We start from the raw sequence: 23,057 nt of genomic DNA on the forward strand, positions 1-23,057 counted from the left end.
AGAGCATGAAGCACATTGGAACCACAGGTAAGCAGGGAGGTATGCAGCCTTACTCTGCCCTGCTCCACCTCTAGAGGAGACAGTTCTGGAAAGAGGAGAAAGAGGGAAACTGATAAAGACCGTGCCCCTGGCTGGGGGAAGGGAGAAGAACATGATGAATTAGATGTAACATTAAGACTTAACCAAATAAACCCATGGACTAGGGCTAAGATATGTGTGTGTGTGTGTGTGTGTGTGTGGCGGGGGTGGAGGGGTCGGTCTAGCATAGATAGGGACAGTTATTGGAAGAAAATAAAATGGTTTCATATTTATAGTCTAATGAGTTTAGGCTTTTCAATACCCCCATTTGCCTTCTTGTCCACGGTTCATCCTGCCAATCTCAAAATATAGTCTCTCTCACAGTCCAGTACTGTTTGTAACATATTTAATATGTGATTCCACCTCCCCCTCACATCTCAGTTACATAGATCCTTGAGATTTGTGTCAAATCCTACCTCTTTCCAGAAGTCTTCCTTAATAACCCCAGGTCCATTTTCTACCCTACCTCTTCTCCATTGCCCTCTGTCATTTTGGCATTTTCTTTTGGATCCACCCTTGCGTTTTTCATTCTTTTCATTCCAGTGGACCACACACTACTTCGGGACCTCATGTAAACTCACCTTCAAACTATTGCCACATGTTGCCATGGACAACTGGTCGGGCCATTGCCGCATTTGGCGAGCCATGCGGTCTAAAACTTGACAACAGCAGCCCATGGGAGTATGTGTTTCTAAATTGCACAAGGACTCTGTCAGCTCACCAGGTGTGTGCCTGTGAGGTGATGAATGCTCAATGCTCAGCAGGAGCATCTTTTCCTAAGTTGTATAAAGGTGACCCTGCACTTTTTAGCCGTCCCTTGCCCCCACCCTAGTCTCTCTTAATTTCAAATTCTTTTTTACATGGCTGAAAAATCAATTTTTTTTTTACCTGAAGGAAATTTCTTCTTGTACATAAAAAAAGACACCCTTAAGGGCACCAGCAACATCACATATATTGGGTATTGCCGTAGAGGGGCTGAGCAGAGACTCTGCCTGGACACACAGTGAAATAAGATCTTCCTAGCACCGTGATTCTCGAACTTTAATGTGTACACAAATCACTATCAGATCTCATTAAAAGGCAGATTCTGTTTTGGAAGATCTGGGTGGAGTATGAAATTCGGCATTTCTAACAAGTGCTTACGTGGTGCTAATGATGCTAGTCTGAGGACCACACTTTAGCAAGCAAATTTCATTGAATTCTCACAAAGATCCCTATGAGGTAGGTTTTATTCTTTTTTTAAAAAAAATTTTCAAGTTTGTTTATGTATTTATTTATGTATGTATTTATTTCTTTAGAGAACAAGCAGGGGAGGGGCAGAGAGAGAGAGAGAGAGAGAGAGAGAGACAGAATCTGAAGCAGGCTCCAGGCTCTGAGCTGTCAGCACAGAGCCCAACAACGTAGGGCTGGAGCTCACAGACTGCGAGATCATGACCTACGAGATCATGAAGGTGGACACTCAACCGACTGAGCCACACAGGTGTACTGAGGTAGGTTTTATTCTTAATCCTACTTTATGAATGACAAAACTGATAGTTGAACTGATGATTAAACGATTTGTTCAAGCTTGCATAACTTATAAATAAAGGACTAGGGACTCAAATTCAGCCCTGATGCAAGCAATGGCTCTCTCTCTCTTTTTTGTTTATTTATTTCTGAGAGAGAGAGAGAGAGGGAATAAGAGGGACAGAGAGAGAATCCCAGGGAGGCTCTGCTGTCAGCACGGAGCCTGACATGGGGCTCAAACCCACAAACCGTGAGATCATGACCCCAGCCGAAGTCGGATGCTCAGCTGGCCGAGCCACCCAGGCACCCCAAGCAACCTCTTTTAAATCACCATGGTGTATTCCCTCTAGAAGGGTCAGGACAGAAGAGAATTAACTTCAGGAAGGAATTCTGTTCAGAAGGTAAGACAGGCAAACTTGGTAGTGGATTGGCCTTGAACTTCTCAGTTGAGTTGGTCAGGGACTCCTGCGCTACAAGAAATGGAGTATGGGGCAGCAGGAACAAGAGGTTTGGGAGTTTGAAGGGTTGAGGGCAGCTGCAATGGGCCATGTGCTGGGGAATCAGCAGGAGGGAAGGCCCAGGTGAAGTGGAGTGGATTGAATTTGCCAAAGTGCCAAATCAGTTGTTGCTAAACTCCATATTAGAATCACCTACGCATGGTTTTTTTTTAAAGCTTTCAAAGCTGAGGGCATACCCCAGACCAGTTAAGTCACAGTCTCTGGGGCCGGGACACAAACATCAATATTTTCTGAAGCTACCCAGGTAATTGCAAAGTACAGAATTTTGGAGAACCACTGCTATTGACTATTTGCTTCTAATATGAAAGGGGCACAGTCTTTAATTATTCATAAAGAGCCCAAGGAACACTGAAGAATGGTTTTGGGTTTTGGCATGGTTCAGGGTTTGGCAAACTTTTTCTGTATGGAGCCAGATAGTAAACAAAATGTTTTAGGCTTTGTAGGCCAAGAGGCAAATTTGAGGATATTATGTAAGTGCTTATGTAACAAGAGAGAAAACAGATTTCCACAAATTTTCTGATGAAATTCAAAATTTTACGGATGCTAAACTTGGAATTTCATATAATTTCTATGTGTGATGAACCATTATATTTCTTTTGATTTTTCTAACCATTAAAAATTTAAAAATCATTCTTAGCTTGAGGGCTGTACAGAAACAGGCAGCAGGCTGGATTTGGCCCCTGAGTTGAAGGGTTGAAATTTGCTGACTCATGGTATAGTTAATGATGTACCTTGATGAATCCAAGGAAGTCCTCAGACATGTGTATTTAAACAAAAACATCAGTATTTAAATGAGTGCTGTACCTGGCTAGCAGTAAAATTAGCCTTTGGAAAATCATTATCCTTTCTAAGGACAGTGTGCAAATCAAATGACAACATTTTGAGACAAAGTCTACTTTACCCATATTTTTCATCATCATAAATTAAAAATCACTGGTTGAAAATATGGCTACACTATAGTCTACTGCATACAATAATATGCTTTGTAAATGATTCCAATACTTAATTTCTAAAATATCTTATGAAAAATGTAAACAGGATTTCAATTTGATTTAAAAACAGCTTGTGTTTAATCTAATGTCCACTCTTTCCAGGCCCTGATTTGCTAAAGAGCCCTGGTTGCAGAGTATAGCCCTCCTGGGTTTTTATTCTGTGTGTTTGGATGTAGGGATTATAGGTCAAAATTGCCATTTTATGGAAATGCTGTCTGTGTCATTAGGTAGGTAGTCTGAAATGCATTAGAGGGTTATAAAAATCACTTTTTTTTTTTTTTACCCCTAAGTGAATTTCAAGGATTACTTAACTCCTCCCAAGTCACACATCTGGTAATGATCAGGGAGAAACTTGAACCCACATCATCTGACTCAGACTGCAGATTTTTATGCTTAGTCCATTGCGCCACTCACACTTCACAATATTCTGCAAAAGGAAAAGCTGAGCCCTGCAGACACCATGTGTTAGAAGGTGTTGTGCATCTGGTCTGTTCGCTCCAGGCACCAGAATTTTCACTGGTGTCAGGGGTGCTAACTGGCTTAAATAGAGCACGCACGCTCCCTCTCTCTCTTTGATGGCCCGATGCATCCATTTCTTTATTTTTATTATTTATTTATTTTTTACAGTCTGATATCTCTTTTTCATAATGGCTACTGTTTCTATTAATTCTGAATAGTAAAACAAAAATTTGATGAAGTAAAAGAATAATTATATTTATACTTCAGAATGTACTATGTCCATTTTCCCAGTTAAATGTAAATACGTATAAACAAATTTAAAAGCAATATAAAAACACACAGATATAGATATGACTATAGTGTGCTTATGATGTTCATTAATCAAACCCTACTTGTGTCTCCTTACATGTTTTCTGTGCTATTCATGGGCTATTTCCCATGAGTCACTATCAGTTGTCCTTCAAGGGCAGCAATGTGGTTAAAAATGGTCCTTTTGTTGCCACACCAAGGTTTTGTAGTTTAACAGTGTCATTTCCACTTAAATAGAAGTTATGTGTAAATTGGCTAGGCTACTTATTTCATACTCCCTTGTTTTTCTTAAAGTTTTTTTATCTTGAAAACTACTAGCCTGAGGAGTTAAGTCATGATACGAAAAAAATGATTTTAAGTGAAAAGATATTATACTTACATAAAAAGAACACTTGGAATGTGCTTAAATTTGGTTAAGTACCTATATTCATTAAGCACCTCTTAGGATATATACTCATATTACTGAGTATTATGTAATTATTAAGAGTTATGTATACAAATGAATTTATAATGGACTATGAAATGTTTTGTTAAAATGTGGATTATTTAAGCAAGATGAAAATGATAAATTCTACACATAATACAGTAATCAATCTGACTGTATATATTAACATGGAAACAAAGTTATACACAAAAGAGACTGAAAAAAAAAATAAACTAAAATGTTAACTAAGGATATATCTGAGGGCTAAGCTTACTGTTTTTTATCTTCTATTTTTACTTATTTCCCATGTGGAGCATGTATCACTATTCTAGAAATCTTTACATTCATTTTAAAAGAAATCCTATTGACTGATTCATTATCATAATTACCAAATATTTTATTATTCTGGGTTGTAACTGCTGTTACTGTATTATCTTGAGGCATTTTATAACTAGACCACCCTGAATTATTGCATTAATAACTTCAGATAGTTTCTCATTAGCAAAAAAAATACAGTTAAAAAATTTAAAGAAAGGAATCTTAGGACCTGAAGTTCTAAAAATTATGCTTGTAATACATTTAGCTTAGTTTAGTTTAGTTCATTTATTTAGTTGGGTTTTTTCCCCCATATGTATGAAAATGTTCAATGCTGGTAGAAGTTACCAGAAAATAAAAAAAACTCCTTCCCTTGAGTTTGTCTGCCTTGAGAATTTGCCAGGCGTTGAAGGGAGCCCTCTGCTGTTAGCTATATTTATTACAGCAAACTTTGATTTATATTGTTTTATGTCCTTCCTTGAACCTACTCAGGTTTTTAATGTTTCTGTTATGATTGTACATTTCACATAACAAAGAAAACATAAATTCCACGATGCCAGCTGGCACAGTTAATAATCCGTCAATTCTGCCCTTTTTGAACTATACCACAGCATTGGAACATCTGGCAGTTTCCAATTTCCATGTTAGAGTGGGGTTTTGACCTCTATTTCACTTTCAAATGGGTCTCTTCGGCAGAATAACTCTGCTTTCTCCATTAACTTCACCGCTCACACCCTTGACAGTGCATGTGAGGCTTTACACCTAGTGCTTTAGAAGGTGCTGTGCACTTGTCAGAGGAAGCTACCGTTCTGCTCTGCTCCCTTAATCGCCTTTGTTCATTGCTCCTATCCATTAACCACCAGCGCTCCTCGAATCTCCCTCTTTGGGCCTTTGGTTTTTAAAAATATCTTCCTCTGTTGCATCTGAAGGCTCATCCACTTCCACAAGCCTAGTTATCAGTCTGAACTAATTGCATCAGCTCTGTCCTCTCCAGGGCCCTGGAAGAGAAGCAGGCAACAAGGGGCCTTTGGGTGCCTGGTGCATGAGCACAGTGGTGTGTGTGTGTGTGTGTGTGTGTGTGTGTGTGTGTGTGTACACATAAAATACGGATAAAAAAGATAGAAAAATATATCTCCTTGCCTGTCTCCCTTCACTGGCATCAGGTAATCTCCACTCTCTGGGACTGAACTCTTGGGAAGACGTTTCTTCAGCACCTATGATTCTGAGTTTGCCCCTCTGCTTTTCTTTTTTTCTAGCCTCTCTCACTGTTTGCTTCCCTCTGCTCTGCATGTTCTTATCACACGAGTCTTCCTAAGAAAAGTATCTTTAACCATTTCCCTCTCCTTTGAACGTATCTTCCGTGCTTCTCTGTTGCTGAAAGGTTCAGTTTCAAATGTTTCACCCTGATATTCTAGGCCCTTTAAATTTTGACTTTACCTCTCCAGCCGAATATCTTGCTCCTAACAAGGCTATTCCGGCAGACCGGCTTCCTGCCTCCCGCATTCTCCGCCCAGGTCGTCCGTTCTTACGCTAGTGCGGTCTCTTTTCAGTCCTGTCGAAAATGCTTTCTTTCAATGTACTTGTCCAAATCCAACTCCCATTTGAAACACTCATATTTCCATCAACTTTTTCTCGAATAATCAGGCAACATGGATATAATCTTTTCTCAGCTACCTGTTCAGCATTTATTATGAGTTCCACGCATTAGAGTATTTTGTGGCATTTAATCTGATGCTAGTGTGTATTCTCTTGGGTGCTCTTAATTGTTCCTTTTATATCTTGTCTTACTCACAAGACTATATCTGTGCATATGAGGATAAGAATATAGTCTGGTATTTCACAGAGCGGTACCATGCTGGGCTTTATCAATTGCTTAAACTCTGGGCAATTCATTTCCTTCTTCTGTAAAATGGAAATAATGATGCTTCTCTACCTATCCCTTTTTGACACTTGAAGCTAAAATGAAATAAAGTGGGCAAAGGCTTCAAAGCTTTCAAGCTCAAGTATTACCACAATTATCATGATGCATAACCTCTCTTTTTCCCCCTGAAATACCACCTATCATAGGGTCATGGAATTTCCTTCTGAGGATAGAGTTAACCACCCAAAAGGGTCACAGCCATCATGAGGAACAGACACCGTCTCTCTGAAGGCGCATCAGATCTGCCAGAGTAAAAGACCAAGGTCAGTATCTTCAACTCAGGTCTTCATTTTTCCCATCCATAGATGTTGATAGTGTCTATTCACATTCACATCAAGGCTCTTGTAATATTAGTCTGCACTTACTGTTTATACTCCAGCAATCTTGGGTCAAAACTCACAAGTATACAGAAATTTCTTTCTAAAAGTGACCAAAGACGTCCTAATTATTTAATGGAATAGCTGCTCTTCATCCTTACCTCCTAGGCCTTTCTGTCACATTAGATGCCATTAAGTATAGTTGTAAAATAAGGTTCGAAGAAACGGAGATGTTCCAATACAAGAGATCATGAAGGAGAAGGCAGATTTGACTGCATTAGAGTGGAAGGCATGTCTACATCAATAATTTAAAAAAACAAATGAAAAGGCAAACAAAAAACTTGGAAAATATTTGCTTTGTCTTTGACAATCCTATTAATATCCTCAGATTAAAACCTTAAATAACATGGGAAAAGATAAACACTGTAATAGGAAAATGGGCAAATGTTACAAACATACAAATCACAGAAGAGAAAATATAAATGTGACATGTATAATGCTCAACTTCACTAATAAATTCAATGGCTAGTTTTAGGTCCCATTTTTTTTCCTCTTTGAAATATTGCAAAGTATATTAAACTTCTTTTGAACAGGTTCTGTAAAAAATTCTGATTAACCTGCCCAGAGTCCTTCATGTTGGACCCAGAATGGTGGACCTCGTCTGCATTGTACTTGCCCGAGAGAATCAGCTGGGCACAAGTTTTCCTTTTTCCCAGAATGTAATGGGGCATGTGCATCCTAACACCAATCTTGAAAATAGCATTAGCTTCCAAAGGCATGTTTATATCAACTTATGCCTTTAACAAAGGCATCTCTCCTGCCATCTCTCCTCCAATAAAGAATAAAATCTGAGAATGACTGATAAAATCGTGCCCGGTCTTGTTGAGAGAATGAGTGATGGGTTGTTTAAGAAGGCAAAAAACAAAAAAAGGAAATTTCATTTCCATCTAAACACTGCTTTGTGTCTACACTGTAGGTTTGTATCCTTGGTTCAAGGTTACAGATCTTCCCAATGATACATTAGCTGTCAAATATAAAGTCTTAGGCCATGTTGCCAAGAGCATTCTTATTGCCTTGAGCATTCTTTTTTTTCCCCCTACTATATTAAAAAATGCCCTTTGGGACATGGGTCTGGAAAAGTATTCCTTTTTTTAGAGCTACTAATTTCAAATGGAACTGACATTGCAAAGATCCTACAAATATTCTCTTCTGTTCTCATAAATTAGGCACCATTATCAAGTGTAATGTGCCAGACATTTTACATACACAATTCATTTAATATTATGATAATGCTAGATAGAATAGGGTATTTTTGGGGTTTTTTTGGTTTTGCCTTTTTAAAAATTATCTATCTATCTATCTATCTATCTATATTTACATTTCACAGAAGAAATGTAAATTCAATGTAGAATCCATGTCTCAGATAAAATAAATCACTTAAAGTTTAAGCTACTGAGACGCCTCCTCTCAGGTGAGCTCAAGTTTGTCTGGCTCCAGAGTCCACGTTTTTCTACCTAACCTCATTTTTTGCTATTTCTTTTCAATTCTGTAACGTTCATACTATGTTTAGCTTAAAATTAACACAAAGCTTATCATGTATCCTCAGCGGTAATTGATTGGTGTTCTGTTTAAGGTGCTTTGGAATTCTGTAGATTGTGGGGGTCTTTTCTGATGGTTTCCACTGACCCTATAAAATGATTTACCTACTGCATTTGGAAACATCTAGAAGCTCTTATCAATCATGAAAAAGTTGAAGAACTCCCATTCTGAAAAGAAGAATAAAATTGAGCATCTGCAGGACCTCAGAAAGCAGTGTGATTTTAGGCCGGTTATGGTCACAGCAAGATCACTGTTATGAAATTTATTTTTATCTTCTGAGTTCTCAGGGGTATTTATGGCAGTCTTGGACAGAAGTCTTATTAAGGAAGATTCCTGTCTGGCCATCCATGCAATTTATTTTGAATGCTCTGGCGTGACTCTCCCTTGGGAGTTATCTTTAGTGTAGAGATTCTAGTATTATTTGATTTAATGATGTTTGGACATGGTGGGCTGCCTAATCAGTACCAAATAGAATACAAGGAAAATTTTCTTCCTTTTTCAGAGCTCACAGTTATGGCAGGGGATATGCCTCTGCTGGGTTCAAGTTTTGGCTTTGCTACTTGATAGCTACGTGACCTTGGCAAGTCAGTTGACATCTCTGAGCCTCAGTTCTCTTATCTTGTATAATAATAATAATAATAATAATACCCATAGCATTGTTGTACAAGATGTAAAATAATAAACATAAAAGCATTTTTGTAAACTTTAAAACTACTGTACACAGGGGTGCCTGGGTGGCTCAGTTGGTTAAGCATCTAACTCTTTCGGCTCAGGTCATGATCTTGCGGTTCGTGATTTCAAGACCCGCATTGGTCTCTGTCCTGGCAGTGTGGAGCCTGCTTAGAATCCTCCTCTCTTTCCCTCTCTCTCTGCCCCTCCCCTACACTCGGTCTCTCAGTAAATAAATAAGCTTTAAAAAATAAAAGTATCGTACACAAAGATAAATAACTCACTTTAAAAATGGACAAGTGATCTGAATAGACATTTCATTAAAGAATACCTACAAATGGCCAATAACTACATGAAAAGACGCTCAACATCATTAGTCATCAAACCCACAAGGAGATACCACATTTCACCTATGAATAAAATAGCTATAATAAAAAAGCCAGATGAGAATAAGTGTTGTTGAGGATGTGGAGAAATAGGGATCCTCACACATTGCTGGTGGGAATGTAAAATGGTAAAGATTCTTGGTAGAACGGCCTGGAAGTTTCTTTTAGTTTAACATAGTTGCCACATGATTCAGCAATTTTATTTCTGGTTACATACCCCAAAGAAATAAAAGTACATGTCCACAAAAAAAAACAAAACCTGTACATGAATGTTCATGGGCATTATTCTTAATATCCAAAGGTGGAAACAGCTCAAATATCTATCAGCAGATGAATAGATAAATAAAATGTGGTATATTCATAGAATAGAATATTACTTGGCAATCAAAACAAATGAAGTATTGGCATGTGCTATTACTTGGACGGACTTTGAAAGCGTGCTAAGTGGAAGAAGCCAGTCACAGCGAATCACATATTGTATGATTCAACTTAGACAAAATGCCCAGAGTAGACAAATCCGTAGGTACAGGAAGTAGGTTGGTGTTTGCCTATGGTTGAGGGGTTGGGGGCAAATGAAAAGTGACAACTCATGGATATGGGTTTTCCTCGTTAGGGTGATGAAAATATTCTAAAACTGATTTGTGTAATAGTTGTACAACTTTGTGACTATACTAACGACTATTGTAAATTTCAAATGGGCGAAATGTGTCCTAGGTACATGAGCTATAGCTGAATAAAGCTGTTATTATAAAAGTACCGCACTGTATAAGTCTATATTACCATTTGTTCTATTTTTATATTTGTCCTTTATCACAGCCATAATAGACTGGCATTCTCAGCTTTTGGCTCTAAGCTAGAGACAAAGTAGACTCTCCATTTCTTGTGAACTCTCATATCAGAAGGTTTTCTCAGGTACGGTAGTTCACAAAGGAATGCCACCAGCTTAGCTTTACTACAAGAAGTCCCAGGAACACCTGTTCCAGGTCAGCTTCTCACCTGGTTAGTCCACATCGATTATCATCGCATGGAATTGGTTCAATCAGGAGAAAATGGCATCAAGGTGAGCCCTTCCCAATTTTCCATTTCTCGAAAATAATTGACCATGGTTCCTGGGGAATCGATCTATTTTATGTTCAGCATTTTGCTCTTAGAAACTATATTGTTTGTAGGCTTCTAATTGAAACCAAGTCATCCTCCCAAAAATCACAAAAAACAACTCTGGCCCACAGCAATTTGTTCAGTAGATTATAATACACTTTTATTTATCTTCTCTCAGTACATTGCATGGTCTGCAAGGATAAGAAGTTCTGTTTTATTTAATTTTGTATTCCGTGGGCTTGACACATAGTCAGGGCTCAGCAAGTGGTTTACTGAATGATGAATCAATAAATGAATGCAGAAAACAAGGTGAGCAGAAATAGTGACATTTACCTGACACATGGGCCACAAAGACAGCCATGCCAATTTGGGTGAATATTGCTCAGGAAGTGATATTCTCAGGCTGAACATGGAGGGTTTTGTTATGCACGAGTTAGCTTTTCAGACCACGGAAAGTAGAAATTTGTAGTCAATTTGAGCTTCACAGGCTTTGACAAAGGTGGGATTGTAGGAGCAATTTCTTAGTGAGTGAGCCTAACTGGCCCCCATCGAGGGCATTTAAAGTTAGTGTGCAAGCATCTACTTAGCTTCTCATCAGAGAAAGAGAGGGGAAATAATTACTTGTTGTATTCCAGAATCTTGGAGATTCTGGAAGGCCTTCAGGAGCATCCCCTGAGAAATGTCCATGACCTATACGGCCAAAAATAATATTGAAAGAATAGCTAATGGAGGGTAAATACAAAATTGGGATTGTGCTAGAATTGAGTGGATTAGGAGGAAACTATCTGGGCAGGTTGCTATGAGGCAGTGTGCTGGGGCCTCAGGAGAAGCCACCGGCACTTTGGGTCACTGCATTTACTTGGGCTGACCCAGCTGCGTCACACGCCCCGGGGCCATTGTCTGCTGTGCCAACTCCAATCCACCACCACCTGGAAAGTGTGAAACTTGGTCCACAGAAGACCACTGAAAAGGGTTAAATCCTAAAGACACACGCGTCTGGCAGCAAAAGGGCAATCTGTAAAGGAACTCAGTTCACAGGCGTTGACCCCTGCCTCTCTCCTCATTTTCACACCTCAGACTTCAGGATGATGTGTGAGGATTCCTTTCTCTTTAGTTTCCCTCCTCAAGAAAGAGTAAACCTTTATCTTTCATCCTGTATTACCTGGCCAGCTATTTACAGATAAGGCCAGTGTTTCCTTCCCATATCTGCAGAGCAGACCCTGATAGGCTGATTCTTTTCTCACTGTACATACTCATGGATGGTAGGGAAATTGTATCATTTTCCGCTAACACATCTGAGTCCGATCGTACCTACTAACGTAGTAACTTATTTACCTTTTGGCATAATGAGGAATTTGAGTTTCCATTATATTTTATTTTATTCCATTATAAATGCCTAAATTTTCCTGGGATATATGCTAAGCAGCCTAATTCTTTGATCATTCCTTTCTTATTTTATTCCATTTTATTCCATTATAAATGCCTAAATTTTCCTGGGATATATGCTTAGCAGCCTAATTCTTTGATCATTCCTTTCTTATTCAAAGCTGCTTCTCTCTGAGCAGGGAAGCTCCAGGAACAAACTGGAAATCAGGACGTGTTTGGATGGAAAAGAAACAGAGCGCAACCGTCCGTCTGCCTCATTCTCTGATGTAAGTGAAGACACCTCGGTTCCATTAGCTGAAGTGTCCATTAGCTAATCAAGAATTTAAGCTGAGTGTTCCAAAGAGTGGAAACATGAGGCACAGCTGGGGCAGGACCTGGTCACTCAACAAATATTTGTTATCTGCCTAAGCACTGGGAATACCAATAAGAGTGAGATGAATTTTTTGCCCTCAAGTCATTCATGATGTATCAGGGAAGACAGACAAAAATCGATGAGGGTGCCAGGTGCTATGAAAGAGGCAAGCCGTAAGCACTAATGGGGGCAGGGGCGGTCTGGAGGCACCTCACATTCCAGATCCTGGAGACCCGAGACTCAAAGCGGGGACAAAGGCAAATTCAAAAAGGCCCCCCCGCCCCCCCCGCCACCATCTGGTGGTTAAGATGCAAATCAAACATCTTTAATTTAAACTTTAGCATTTGGAGATATGTCCTTGAGGCTCAAATGTAAAGAATATGTGCTCACGGATGAAGCTTTCCCTGCTGATTCAAAGGAAGCCAACTTGAGCCCCATGAAGCCTTTTGATGTGGGGAGTAATCACTGTTTGTTTTCTCTGTGACCACAGAGAATTCAAGCAAAGCCTTTTTCGGAGCAATAACAATAGCTATTCTTTTAAATACTCCCTGCATTTCCTATTCTGTTAGGTACTTGGCATATGATTTTTATAGAAATCCCGTAAAATAGTATTAGTTTACCTACTTGGCAGAAAAGAAAACAGAAATAGAGAGAGGTTAACTTAGTAATTTAGTTGCTCAGATAGTTTTGGAGCAAGGGTTTTAGTCCATGAGGCACTGCCTCTAGAAATCCCTGCTTTTAGTTATATCAAACCTGCAAATTATAATCTTAATCTAATTTATCAGTGCCTGCACATACTTCCTGAACAATGTCTCTAAAATGCTTTAAAATGCTTACTTTTAAGTTTTTAAAAAAATTTTTTAATGTTTATTTACTTGAGAGAGAGAGAGAGAGAGAAGGGGAGGGGCAGAGAGAGAGAGGGAGACACAGCATGTGAAGCAGGCTCCAGGCTCTGAGCTGTCAGCACAGAAGCTGGACACTTCTGAGCCGAAGTTGGACACTTAGCCGACTGAGCCACCCAGGCGCCCCATCTTTTTTTTTTTTTTTCAGGCAAAGGCATGTGACATTTCTGCCACTGACGTGAGCCAACGGAGGGCTTGTTATGTTAGAGCGATTGTCAAAATTGGATACATTCTTAGCGGTGACAGTCAGGGGGAGAAATTCTTCTGGAGACCACACTACAAATATTGTTTTGAATTTAGAGTCATCGCCGTCCATTTTCTCTGCAGGGTGTGTAGGGGTTAGTGCACATTTCTTGGTTTCTGATGTTTTTCTGTAAGGTTCTGATTTAAAAGTTCATTTCCTTACACACCAGGAGCAGTGTTTGTAGGTCAAGCTCCCAAAGTGTGAAATACTTGAACTCTCTAGGAAATATCCTGGGCATATGATTTAACTTTTGGCTGACTGGGTCTTGAATGGGGACATTGGAAAATATGAAACAGGGAGAAAGGACCTCCAACCACTGGTGCAGGGACCTCATTTTGTATCTGGCCCGAATGGCATAATTAACAATCTTAATAGCTTTTTGGCAGTCATCTTACTTCTTGATTACTACATCCTCTCACTGCTTCTGCACGAAGCTGAATCCGGAGTGTATCTGCCTTCTCTGTTCCCATGCTCAGGAGAGTAAACACTCTGGATGAAAAGCCACACCACCTGCAGATCAGGGACACTGCAGACACTTGGTCTCCAGTCTCGGCTGGGTCCTCAGAAATTCTTGTCAGTGCTTATACTTGTTCAGAGTGTCCAGGTCCCTCAAAGATTCCCCACACTCACCAAAGTCCTTCTGACCCCCTTTAGTGCCCTCTTCTTCTGTCTCAGCAGATGATCTTGCTGCCCAGACACCGTGGACATTTAGGTCTCAGGTAAGCCCATCATCAGCCACCAGTTGAGTACCTAATGCTTCCTTCTGTTGACACCCACACATGTTCCCAAGATCTGTCTTCTGGTCTCAGAGAATGCCTCACTCCTTTCTCAAGTCCAAGTCCACTAGGACACTGACCTACGTCAACTGCCCCCAGGCCCCTCGGAACTCTATGGCATCTCATTCCTAGGTCGTTGTCCCACTCTCCTGCCTCTCCAGCCTTGCCCTCCCCAAGGCTCCTAGAAAAATAAACTGGTCATTCCCTTTTCAGCTACCATCAAGGCTCTCTCTTCTTTGAGAATTCAAATGGTCAAGGGAGTGGGCTTAACCCCTAACTTTGCTTTCTTACTTCATACAGGTATCTGGCTTTTGTCCCCACCATTCCTTAACTTCTCTCACTATGGTCACCAAAAGTCTCTCATGGCCAAGATACAACTGACCTTTTTTGGTCCTCCTGGGTCTGTGTGTGGCACTTAGCTAAGCTGACCACTCCCTCTCTTTAAAAACATTCTGGGGGCGCCTGGGTGGCTCAGTCGGTTAAGCATCCGACTTCGGCTCAGGTCATGATCTCGCGGTCCGTGAGTTCGAGCCCCGCGTCGGGCTCTGTGCTGACAGCTCAGAGCCTGGAGCCTGTTTCAGATTCTGTGTCTCCCTCTCTCTGACCCTCCCCTGTTCATGCTCTGTCTCTCCCTGTCTCAAAAATAAATAAAACGTTAAAAAAAAATTTAAAAAAAAAATAATAAAAAAAAATAAAAACATTCTGTGTATTTCCTTGGTTTCTCCAACACTCTGCCCTTCTGGTTTTCTCCATTCCAGCCTGGTTGTGCTTCCCTCCATCTTTCATCACTTAAAAGTTCACTGAAGGTAGCATTTGGTGGTACAAGAGTGAGAGTTTCTGAATTAGATCGTCTCTTACTATTTGTGCTTCCATAGATTCTTAACCCCTCTGTATCCCAGTTTCCTCATCTTTTACAACGAAATTAACAGTGTTTCACATTGTTATGAGGATTGACTCAGATAAATGCATGTAAAGTACTTTGTATGGATTTTTCATTTCAAAAGGAAAATTTAATTGCTAAGAGCTAACAACCATATCAAGAAGCATTTCAAATAAAATATTATACTTTCCAATCTGCAATAGCAGCTCATCCAGATTCCATCATGCTTTAGATTTTTCCAAGTGTAAGTATCCTAAGAACTATTTGGACCACGAATTTGTTGTGACAGCACCGGTTCAAATTTTTACTTATAAAGAAACATTTAGCAGGATTTCTGAGCATCTAAGACTGTTATAAAATAACTGGACATCTAGTTTGCGTGATTATCTGAAGCTTTTTTTTCTTTTAAACAAAGCTGTTATTACTAAAAAGAAGATTCAAAACCACAAAAAATCTCGAAAGCCTTGTTTGGAATCCCAAACAAATTTTGTTTAACTTGTTTTCATAATAAAAGCAAGCCATTATTAAACCTTTGAAAAAATAGGTACATTCAACCTTTCTTTCCAATAAATTAATATAATTTCCGGAGATTTACTGGCTCTTAAATACAAACATGGTTGATTTCAAACCTATGTGTGGAGCTCATCATAAAGCACCACCACTAAAATGCTCCTGAAAATTGAGATACATGAGTAACAGAAAAATCTGTTAGTTCTGACCTGGTATTTCTTCTATTTCTTATTTGACTGTTTTAGAAAATTAAAAACCTATATCAACATTTCAGATTTCTTTTTTTTCAACGTTTTTTTATTTATTTTTGGGACAGAGAGAGACAGAGCATGAACGGGGAGGGGCAGAGAGAGAGGGAGACACAGAATCGGAAACAGGCTCCAGGCTCCGAGCCATCAGCCCAGAGCCTGACGCGGGGCTCGAACTCACGGACCGCGAGATCGTGACCTGGCTGAAGTCGGACGCTTAACCCACTGCGCCACCCAGGCGCCCCACATTTCAGATTTCTGATGCACATTTTTTCCCTAAATCTCAACTTTACTAGCTGTGGTCAAAGTTTACAGATTCTCCTGAAGGTGCATTAACCATTTAGAATGTTAAGACATTGTTTAGTGAATTTTTTAAATTCCCTAAATTGCAAGCATTTTGGTTCTCTGGATTCTTTGATCTTGGAACATCACATCAATGGGACGACGCCAAGCGTTCCATGTTTTAGAGGCTATGCCCCTTTTGGCTTTACTAGGATGACCTATTATCTTGATTTGCTCGGGGCAGTCCTGGTTTTGGCAGTGAAAATCCCTTGTGCTGAGAAATTCCCTGGTCCCGGGCAAACCAGACCAATCGGCCACCCTAGGCTCAGCCAAATCCTCCATGTGAACAGACCAAAATTTTCTCCTTGTTTCAAACAACAACAACAATAGCAGCAGCAACAGCAACAACAACAACGAAAACCACCACCACAAGACGAAACAAAAACAACCCCTCGTACTTTCAACTCACTGTCCCTAATTAGAAACTAAAGACATTGATTGCATGTTGCAAACAGCTCAGCCAGGTTTATTTATGTGCTTTATTTCGTGTTTCTTTTTCTTACAACCTGAAGCTGAATGTTACAAGTAAACATTCTCAGATCAAAGTGAAGCAAGTTGGGCCTACCGTTTTTGAGCATCAGATGTCTGAACAGGTTCTATGTCTGTATCAACAGCACTTTCGTCTTTAACATCCACTCAGCACTTAGAAATTGGACTTCTGATTAAAACTGTAAGCATCCTTGCATCTGGTGATCTAACACCACCAGTCATTATGAGAGTAGGTCCAACTCCTGGCTTTTTGTGGGAAGAGTATTCACATTTTTGTTGATTTCACTTACAGTTTACTGACCACTGAAAGGTGCGTCTTTTACTCCCCCTGGAGGAGACCAAAAACTGCCTCAGTTTCTAGGACATCCCCCATGGAGGAGACCCAGTGAAAGCTGGCAGAAAGTGGCAGGGCCATGGAGTGACTCCCCCCCAGCCATCTCTGCTTCCCGGTGCAATTTAAGGTAGATGAATGGTTCACTCTGGGCTCCAGGCCAACGAACTGGCCCCGGGGGGAAATCATTCTCACACCCACGCTTGATGCACATACACCCTGCAACTTTCCTTCCTGCCCAGCAGCCCCCCAGATGGAACCCTTATACTCGAGGAAGCAGTGGGTCTTTCATTGCCGTCTCTGGGCTACAAGAATCAAAGAGCAAAATGGATGTTTTCCTCTGAGAACTGGCACTGAACAGAAGGAAGGAAACGACTTCTCCAATTCAAGCATGTTTTAATCTCTGGAGAAGTGGGGACTGGGGAGGGGCAGAATTGGCTGAGGAATCAGTGGGAAAGTCATAAATTTTGTCTCTTATCCCGGTAACTAAGATTCTTCCTTTACAGTGCCGCCCACTCCTTTTTTCAAAGAGTTTGGATAATGAACAATCACTTTCTAAATTCTCAAGTTCAAAAATCTCTCAGTGGAGGAAAAACCGGGAGGTTTTGAGTAAATCTCCAAAGGCCGGACGGATCCTTTATAAACATGCTTGGAAATTTCAAGATTCACAAACACCTCATGAATATACTGCCCTAACCTGATCTAAAGACTCTGGCACCAAAACAGGTCAACAGTTCTTTACTTCTTATCTTTAGTACTTTAAATATTTTAAAAGGTCAACTCATATTCTTTCGTTCTTTTTAAGACCATTGTTCAAAGATAGAGTGAACAGTAAATACCGTTGCGGTCCGCTTTTAAACACAATGGCTCAGTTTGCCCTGAACCTAATTCTGAGGACACAGTTAGACAAATCCAGATGGACCAAGTGGCATGGACTTAACAAAATGTCAATGTCCTGAAAAAATTAAAAAAAAAAAAAAAGTGGTGCCAGTGGGCTATTCTGGAATAAAGGAGATTTAAGAGATATGAAAGCAAATGGAATATAGACCCCTGCACCTCGGTTTTTTTTATTGTGATGATATTGTGATTATAAAGAATTCCTTCACTCTTAAGAATCACATGCTCAAGTATTTAGAGGCAAAATGTCTTGATAGCTCCAACTTATTATTTTTTTTAATCAGTAAAGACAGAGATAAAGAAGAAGGAGAGAGCGAGAGAGAAAGGGAAAAGGAGAGAGCGAGGAGAGAGAGAGAGAATGTTAAACAAGCAAAGAAACTCCAGCACTCAGAAATTGGACTTCTGATTAAAGACTGTGAGCATCTTTGCCTCTGGTGGTATAAGACCAGCAGTCATATGAGAGTAGGTACAACTCTTGACTTCTTGTGGGAAGATTATTCGCATTTTAGTTGATTTCACTTACAGCTTGATTGATTTGGAGTTCACGTTGGAAAAACTCCCTATTGCTTATTGTTCAAGGCCAGGCACGTCCATAAGCCCACCATTTGCCTGCCGAGCCTCCACTATTCCTGTGTGTTCTAAAGATCTGCCTTTACTCCGGCTTCCATTCAAGTTCCATTCAAGCTAGCAGGAAGAGCTTTACTCTCTGAAAAGGTGTGTCAGAGCAGAAGAATTTTCTTACAGATGTCCCTTCTAGAAAGATCCCAAATTCGTTTCTCTCAATTGATTTTTCAATTTCTACACCCGTCTCATTATATTTTTAATTTAATTTGCAAATAAAATGGCATTTGCATTTTCTTGAGTAACCTTGTCCCTTCAATTACCTCTCATTTCCATTTCTAGAATCTCAATTATGTTATGATATGACGTGCCACAATAATTGCATTGTAAAAAGTCATGAACCATGATAATAGGGAGGCTATTCATGAAGATATTCCCTCACTGTCTATTCACACTAAGGGCCTGATTCATAAATTTGAAAGAAAAATTCCATGATGATGTGAGCTCGTGGAGAATCTTTGTTTTAATAGGTCAAATAGCCCAGGGTACGGGGCATGTTCACATGTGGGAGTTTTTCAACACGGTTGTTAAAGCAAGCCTTTGGGGCTTCTCACTTTAAAAAAATATCAAAAGTAGTTCGATAAAAATTCACTTTCTAAAAAACAAAGGACCCTCAGTCCCAAATTTGACCATTCTATTCTTTTTCTGACTCATTGTTTTTGAGTACCTGACAGCACATGGGTCTATAAAGACTGATTTTCAGCAGCTCATTGGCAAGGTGGACAATTTCAAAGTTTTGCTCCAACTCTTTAATATCTTTGAAAGACTCACCTCTTTATTGCTCAGTCTTTTACCACTTGTGCTTGAAGCACCAATATTCTTTTCTCAAAATCCATTCTGTAATTCAGTTAACTTCAATTGGAACTTTGGCATTGCTATGCTGGGCATCGTGTTGCACAAGGTGGGGGAAAGATGAAGGAGTACGATGTGCCTTCCTGGCTTCAAAGGAGAACATGACCATCAGGGAATGGAAGATACACGTACACACTATTCTTACCTTAGCTGTAGTGTGATATGTTGCATATGCGAATGATAAACGAAATCTCGTCCTGGTTTCTTTCATTACTCCAGCATAATTAAAGGCTTCTTCCTCATGATTCAAATGCTGTCCACCCTTCACCAAGAGTGGTGCACATTGTATGGTGGTTAGTTGGGTTACCAGCGTAAAATGTGAGTTTCCTGACATTTCATTTAATACTTTAGCACCTATCAAGCTTTGTGGTATATAGTAGGGCCTTGAAAATTGTTGCATAAAGTGAATGGATGGATGGATAAGTGACGATCACCAAGAAAACCTGGATGCCTATAAATTCTTCCACGATCAGATTGATACAAGCTTCAGGGTTTGGAGGCTTTCGATTTCAAGTATTCAACAAGTCTTCAACTCTACAATCACGATTTTAGAAATTAACTTCTATACCTCTACTCTGCACTTGTTCGGTGTCTGGTCCAGTTTTATAATTTTCTTACCAATTCCCCGTAGGACAAACCCTATCCTAGGTCAATAATTCAATTCCGGGACCACAGAGTTCTTCACTCATCTCTAGTCATTTGTAAGGAGATTGTAGCTCAGTACCCATTAGGAAGTAGAAATAAAGTCTAGATTCAACGGACATACTGTTTCCAGCGCTACAAAAGAAACATTGAAATGGTTTTTTGAATATAAAGACCTTTAGGTCCATCTGATTACTTGGACAGGAGAGGGAAAGATTAACTCACTTTCAAACTACTTGAGTTTAAAGTAATGTTGTTATAGAGAATAATGTGTAATATAGAGATGGCTTCAGTTAAGTATCAAGAAGTCAAAGCTATTAAATGGCTTGTAAATCTTGGTACTCAAAACAATGAATGAGTGGTAAAGAAAGCAAGAAAAATACACTTTTTCTTACTTGAGAAGACATTAAGGAAATGGCAACGAATCTATAAATGCCACTGGTGACTTCTGCCTCTTCTTGGTAGGCATTTAAATGGCTTGAGTGGCAATTAAAGGTGCTTTACACACATTATCTATAATTCTCCGCAGAACTGTGCATGAAGCTCTATTTCCCCTAGCTTACAGATAAACAAACTGAGTCTCAGAAAGGTTCAATAACTGGCTTTAGGGAGACACACCTAGAAATCAAACCCAGATCTATTGCTCTCCATGAATAAAATATCTACATGAACTTAAGAAATTCGTTAATAAAATGAATGTCTGACGTTGACCTAATTATAGCATTGAGCGGTATACCAAGCTTGAAAGATGGTAGTGTAGCTTCCACGTTAAAACCAGGTCTGACTTCAGCATTTCCAGCTTCAGGATGGTCTCCAGTATGAGAATGGGCCACCATTCTTCCTCAACAAGTCTTTCCATTCTTCCCATTCTTCCCATTCTTTCCATTCTTCCTCAACAAGTCTTGTCTTAATGCAAATCGCAAGATCAGATCTATGTCCCTGAGTGAACTTAAGTTTTGTTTGCTTTTTTGTTTTGTTTTAATCTCAGTAACGCTGGAAGTTTTAGCTTTCCTCTAACTGTTAGTAAAATGTTTTAGGCATGTTACAAGAATTTCCAATAGAAGTTACTAAGAGACGTATATATTTTGGAGATCCTTCCTACTGCACGTGAAATTCTCGAGGCTGTATCTTTTGTTGGATGTAGGGTCATTCGTGTATTAATTATTCGCTGTATAATTATTCATTGGAGATGTATTTGTTACCTTCTGTATGTCAAATGTTACACCAGCTACAGGATAGGCCACATAATTTGCAGGTCTTAGTTCAAAATAAAAAAAAGTGTTCAAAAACGAAGAATTTTAAGATAGCAACAGCAGAACATTAAGTCAGGCATAAAGCCCTTCTCAGTCTTCCATACAATTGCATAGATCGGGCATCTCTGAAGCTGACCCTGGCTAGGTGCTTAGGATATAAAGGTGAGTAGAACCTGCTCTTGACCTCATGGAACTTATGGTCTACTAGGAGAGACAGATTAGAAGCAATCACATCAAATATTTTGATTATTTGGCAATAATAAAAACAGTATTAATAATAATTCCATATTAAGTACTCCAAAGGGGTGGGGGGGAAGATTCTATGAGATGGTTTATCCAAGGAATGGGACTTAGGCCTGGGTTCTGGGAAAGCTTTGCAGAAGTTATGTTTAAAAGACAAGAGAAATAAACTAGGGATGAAGGGAAGGAGGAGTCCCTCAGGCAGAAAAAATATTTCATCAGTACTTGCTCAGGGGCTAGGGGGAGGGGCTTAGCCCATCCTAGAATTGGATGAAGGACCCTGTATATGGGGGGGGAAAGAGAAAGGGTGGTGGGAGTTAAAACCGCAGAGGTAGATAGTTCCCAGACACTGGCCAGTACCTGGCCTTGTAGGCCTGTGTAAGGATTTTGGTCTTTATCTTAGGGACAACAGGGATCCACTGAAGAGTTGTAACCAAGGGGCAGGCAGTGGTGGGTCTGAGTAACAGAAAGACTGGAAGGGGGATAGGATAGATACAGGGCAAGCAGTTAGGCTGTTGTGGTAGTTGGGGCCAGAGCAAGTGGTAGCTTAGCTTGGGATAAGGGCCGAGGTGGTGGGGAGATGTGGCTGGCCTTTAGCGATGAGGGCTTGGGGCAAGCACGGGCAGAAGGGAGGGTTTCGGCTGAACTTGCACGAGCGTGATATCAGCAGATGTTTAAAATTAGGGGCCCAAATGACATTTTGCTTGGCCTTGCTGCTCCTAGAAACTATTCAGAAAAATGGGATAAATACATATTTGGAGCATGAGAAAGGATGAAAAACTTCCCTCTTCTACTAACCCTTCTCTCTGTGGGGGAGAGAAAAATCGGTGACTGTTTAGTCTCTTGAGTAGGGAGAGCAGTGGGTGGTCGAAGTTAGAGGTCCGAAGCCTCCCCTACGTCTCCAGAAGCGGGTTTGTCCCGCACTGTTGGATTAGTCCGGAGGGGGAACAGATGGCCTGAAGAGGTGAAGTGCAGAATTTTTGCTGTATTTTCCCTTACCGACGCGACAGCAGCGCCTTCGCGACTCTCAGCTCTCCTTGGGAAGGGAGGTCTGGCCATTTCTGGAAGATCTGTAGAGATAGGAAGCCCCGAAAGCAGGTCTTTCTTGCAAAAGTTCTCTAATTAAAACTGGCTGCCAAAACCCGGCACAGAGCAAAACAAGCCGTTTCTTTGATATAATTAATTTAAAAAATCATAGCGGAGCCCTCTCAGTCTTTTGGGCTGAGGAACAAGAGGATGAGCATCATCACAGCAGGAGTCCCCTCTTTCCAAAGCCTTTGCTCTCCTCCTGATTTAGCTGCTGTGATTCCTACTTCTTTTCAGATGCTCCTTTCCCGGGGCCAAATTCTCACCTACTCCAAGGATCATCCTAAAACGTTATTCTCCCCAGGGTAATTTTTACAAGCCCATGCTTGTTGTAGCAGGAAAAAATGTATTTGGAATGGTGGCATTTCAAGCTCTCTGCCAATGCACAGTGCCTTCAGCCGTTTGCCAAATCCTT

At 40.2% G+C, this 23,057-nt stretch overlaps 1 protein-coding gene across 5 annotated transcripts in view; it reads left to right on the forward strand.

The window, feature by feature from the left end:
- The first annotated feature begins 1,530 nt into the window (after positions 1-1,530).
- The window catches only part of RFPL4B (ret finger protein like 4B), a 38,774-nt gene continuing 17,247 nt past the window's right edge, over positions 1,531-23,057 (forward strand). For 2 of the 5 annotated variants that reach the window (XM_042939642.1, XM_042939637.1), the window contains exons 1-4: positions 1,531-1,568; positions 6,669-6,785; positions 10,310-10,553; positions 12,157-12,243. The gene's annotated coding sequence lies outside the window, so the exon portion shown is untranslated. Of the gene's footprint in view, positions 1,569-6,668; positions 6,786-10,309; positions 10,554-12,138; positions 12,244-23,057 lie in introns of all 5 variants that reach the window. The other 3 variants (XM_042939640.1, XM_042939639.1, XM_042939641.1) reach the window with 3 other exon arrangements.

The sequence above is a fragment of the Panthera leo genome, chromosome B2 (assembly GCF_018350215.1).
Source record: "Panthera leo isolate Ple1 chromosome B2, P.leo_Ple1_pat1.1, whole genome shotgun sequence".
Lineage (NCBI taxonomy): Eukaryota > Metazoa > Chordata > Mammalia > Carnivora > Felidae > Panthera > Panthera leo.